General features: G+C 39.9%; 1 non-coding gene across 1 annotated transcript; it reads left to right on the plus strand.

Annotated features, from left to right (window-relative positions):
• The first annotated feature begins 4170 nt into the window (after window positions 1-4170).
• LOC128567072 (U6 spliceosomal RNA) lies at window positions 4171-4272 on the plus strand. The gene has a single exon (XR_008374744.1). It is a non-coding gene; the product is annotated as a U6 spliceosomal RNA (small nuclear RNA).
• The last annotated feature ends 258 nt before the right edge of the window (window positions 4273-4530 follow it).

Here is a 4530-nt window from a genome sequence, read left to right on the forward strand (position 1 = left end):
GGGGTGGAGTGTTCTATATGCATCTATCAAGCATAGTTGTTCTAGGGTCTCATTTAAATCTCTTACATCTTTGTTTAATTTCTGTTTAGAGGATCTGTCCAGCTCTGTAAGAGGTGTGTTAAAGTCCCCTGTTATGATGGTAATATCAGATATCATATTGCTCAGAGTAAGGTCTGCTTCAAGAATCTGGGAGCATTTAAATTGGGTGCATAAATATTTAGAATTGAAATGTCTTCTTGTTGTAGTTTTCCCTTGACCAATATAAAGTGACCATCTTTGTCTTTTTTGACTTTAGTGGCTTTAAATCCACATGTATCTGAAAATAAGATTGCAACTCCTCTTTTCTTCTGGATTCCGTTTGCCTGAAAAATTGTCTTCCAACCCTTGACTCGGAGCTTTAATTTGTCTTTTGAGGCCAGGTGTGTTTCTTGCAGACAGCAAATGGATGGCTTGTGTTTTTTAATCCAGTCAGCCAATCTATGTCTCTTCAGTGGGGAATTCAAGCCATTAACATTTATTGAGATAATTGATAAGTGTGGTAGTATTCTATTCGTCTTATTTGGTGAGAATCCATTGCTTAGTTTTATCTTTTGCATCAGTGTGGAGGTTAGGTTTTGTCCTTTGATTTCTGAGTTCTTACTTTGCTGCTGATCCATTGTGGTGGTCAGTGTGCAGAACGGGTTGAAGTATTTCCTGTAGAGCTGGTCTTGTGGCGAATTTCCTCAATGTTTGTATATCCGTAAATGATTTGATTTCTCCGTCAATTTTGAAGCTTAGCTTAGCAGGGTACAGAATTCTGGGCTGAAAATTGTTCTGTTTAAGTAGGTTAAAGGTAGATGACCATTGTCTTCTTGCTTGGAAAGTTTCATTAGAGAAGTCTGCGGTAACTCTGATGGATTTGCCCCTGTAGGTCAACTGGCGCTTACTCCTGGCAACTTGCAGAATCTTTTCTTTTGTCTTGACTTTGGACAGGTTCATCACAATGTGTCTTGGAGAAGCTCGGTTAGAGTTGAGGCGACCTGGGGTCCGATATCCCTCTGAAAGCAGTGTGTCAGACTCTTTGGTGATGTTTGGGAAATTTTCTTTTATAATATTCTCTAGTATGGCTTCCATTCCTCTGGGGCATTCTTCTTCCCCTTCTGGAATTCCTATAACTCGTATGTTGGAACGCTTCATAAAGTCCCATATCTGCCAGTGAACGTTCTGCTTTCTCTCTCTTCTTTTCTGCCTCTTTTACTGTCTGAGTTATCTCAAGAACTTTGTCTTCTACCTCTGAAATTCTTTCTTCTGCATGGTCTAACCTGTTGCTGATACTTTCCATTGTATCTTTAAGTTCCCTAATTGACTGTTTCAGTTCCTTCAGGTCTGCTATATCCTTTTTATATTCTTCATATGGTTCATCTCTTATTTGATTCTGTTTTTGGATTTCCTTTTGGTTATTTTCCACTTTATTAGCAATTTCCTTCATTGTTTCCATCATTTCTTTCATTGTTTTCAACATGTGTATTCTAAATTCCCTTTCTGTCATTCCTAACATTTCTATACTGGTGGAATCATCTGCAGTAGCTACCTCATGGTCCCTTGGTGGGGTTGTTCTAGACTGGTTCTTCATGTTGCCTGGAGTTTTCTGCTGATTCTTCCTCATGAGTGATTTCTTTTATCTGTTTCCTTGCCCTAATTTTCCTTTCACTTCCTCTTGCTCTTTAAGTTCTTGTGCCTGTGGACTAAGGGTTACAGGACCAGAAGCGTGAGAAGGTTGAAGAGCAAAAAAAGGGGATGAAGGAAAGGAGGACCAAGTGATAAGAAAAAAAGAAAGATAGAGAAAGGAGAGGGTTGGGTATAAGGAATATTGACAAAAAGAAGAGAGGCACAGAAAGAGGGAGACAGGGCAAAATAGGTGTACAGTAGGGTACTTTGACACAACCTTAAAAAACCCCACCTTCTGGGGGTGCCCAGTTGCGTGGTTCCCTTGAGGTCAGCAGCTCTTTGCTAACCTGATCAGACACAGTACCCCACCTCCACCAAGTAGAGAGGAAAGACAAAAATGCTATAAATCAAACCAAAAGAAGCAAACAGAAAACTTTACGGGGATAAAATTGGGTGAAAAACCAAATTATATCGGTAGAAACACTAGCAAAAATGAAGTTGAAGTTATTAAAAAAGGCAGCAATGGGAAATTATAATTAAACTAGGAAAATTGAGAAAGAAAAAGGGATCTGTGTGGAAAAGATTGAAATTAAAAAAACAAAAGAACATCAGCAACGTCAAAATAAACAAACAAAAAAAACAACCAAACCAAAAAAAAAAAGAAGAAAAAAATACACAACCAAAAACAAAGCAGTTTGTATATGTTATTGAATATTGTCTGGGCAACACGTGGTCTTCTGGGGTATGAGATATTAGTCACAGTTCTGATACGACTGGAGGCTGCTGATTTCTCAAACCCCAGCAGGTAGACACCCTAAATCTCTCTTCAGCCTACTTAAAAGGCACTTTGAACTTGTAAACTTGCTGAGCAGAAGCTTTCCCAGCTTTCTCACTGGAATCGCTGCTGAAGTGGCTATCCACTTACTCAGTGTGCCAAAACCGGTCTCACTCTGCCCCTGAGGGTTAGGGCTGCAAGGCAGCTCAAACCCCACCCTTAGGCTACTTGGTTGCTGGGTTACCAGCTCCCACCCGTTTCTAGCTCTGCGACCCTGAGGGTGGAGCTTGCCGGGGCAGATCACTGACAATGGATCCGTGTGACCCACCGCCAAACACTATTAGCTGCGTCTGGCTCAGCGGCTCAGACTGGGGCCCTAGACAACGGCCAAAGTTCTCCGCACTCCCGCTCAGGCCTTCCCCAAGGCAGTTCAACTCAGTGCCAAGTCCAAGGACATCAAAACAGTTCACAGGTAAGGCCTTTCTGGTTTGCAGTCTCGCTGCTACTGAACTTACAGTTGTGGGAGGGTTTAGACGGATTGAACACACGCGACCACTTGCCGGTTTTCCACTGTTTTAGTCCTCCTCTTGGGGTCCAGAAGTCTCTCGCTGACTCCCTGTATCTTCATAGGAGTGATGATAGGCAGTTCCCACCAGCCAGAGATGCCTGGAGTCCTATCTCCCCAGACTCACAGTGCCCAGATGCAAGGAAGCTGTTACTCGGCTGCCATCTTGCTCCGCCTCTCCCTGAGTTTAGATTTTAATTTCACTTGCGACCTCACTTTTCTGTTCTGTTTTGTCTACTGTTGAGTCTCTCTGGCTAGTGAATGTTCAGTTTTCAATACAGGTATGTACAAAAACTACTGTCTTGTTAAGTCTGTCCATTACCAGTGGGACTTTTCCTTCCTGAACAACCCCAATTTTTTCAGAGTGTTTTGTCCATTACAGACAATTTTAAACACCATTTAGGGAATGTGTATTGGATGAGTCAGACTGAAGTCCACTGAGATCCTTTGAAGTGGGATGGCCCCTTCTTGATGAGAGGATTGAGCTCTCTTACAGTATATTTAACAGTATCTCAGAAGCTCAGAAGAGGGGAAGTACAAAAGTCTGTTAAGGACTGCACTCAACTCCAACTGGACTCTCTCACTGATGGACTCCAGCAGTCTCAGACTAGAGAAAAAAGTAACAGCAGAACTTTCAAACTGTGGCTTAGAAATGTTAGGAAAGGAATCAGGAAAAATATATACCACTCTACATCAAAACCCAATAAAGTCTGCACAAAATCTACTCATGTAAAGCATTAGCAGATTGAAAGGGACACTCAGGAAAATACGTTATAAAGGACAAAAAAGCAAAAAAGAGATAAATGTAATCTGGAAGAAAATACAATTAAAGTATAAACTAGTTAGAGCTCTCCACTATATGAAAATTTAATGATATATGACTGCAATAAAACAATAGGTTAAAATAAAATTATATAACAAAAGAGAGAGAAGAAAAGAGATTCCTTCAAAGCCATCCCATTATAAATATAATTAGAAGATGTGAGGAGCAGCACATACAGTGAGAAGAATATGGTCACTGGCTTAAGAGAACCATAATACTTCAGGAAGACAATCTGAAGAGATTAAAGTAGTGAAAGAAAAATGTTAGCTGTAAAAGACAAAGATCATTACATGTAGGGATTATTGATATCTTTGGAGTACAAAACTTCATGCAAAAGAACATGAAAAGTATTGAGAACCAGCTCATTTCGGCAGTGCATATACTAAAATAGGAACGATACAGAGATTAGCATGGTCCCTGTGCAAGGATGACATGCAAATTTGTCAAGCGTTCCATATTTAAAAAAAAAAGAAAGAAAGAAAAGTATTAAGAACCATACATAGTTCAGGAAATTCTCCTTAAGAAGAAAATATTATTGATTGAAAAAAGCAATAAATTTGAATGTTGCAAGTTAAGATGCTAAACAGCAAATAATATCCTGGTAGAAAAATCTGACCAACTATAATGGGAAAATCAGGCTCATCTTCAATTTTTCCTTAGTCACAATTAATGCCTGATGGAAGACACAATGGAAAAAGAAGTTAGAGTTCTGAGGTAAAT

The sequence above is a fragment of the Nycticebus coucang genome, chromosome 15 (genome assembly GCF_027406575.1).
Source record: "Nycticebus coucang isolate mNycCou1 chromosome 15, mNycCou1.pri, whole genome shotgun sequence".
Classification (NCBI taxonomy): domain Eukaryota; kingdom Metazoa; phylum Chordata; class Mammalia; order Primates; family Lorisidae; genus Nycticebus; species Nycticebus coucang.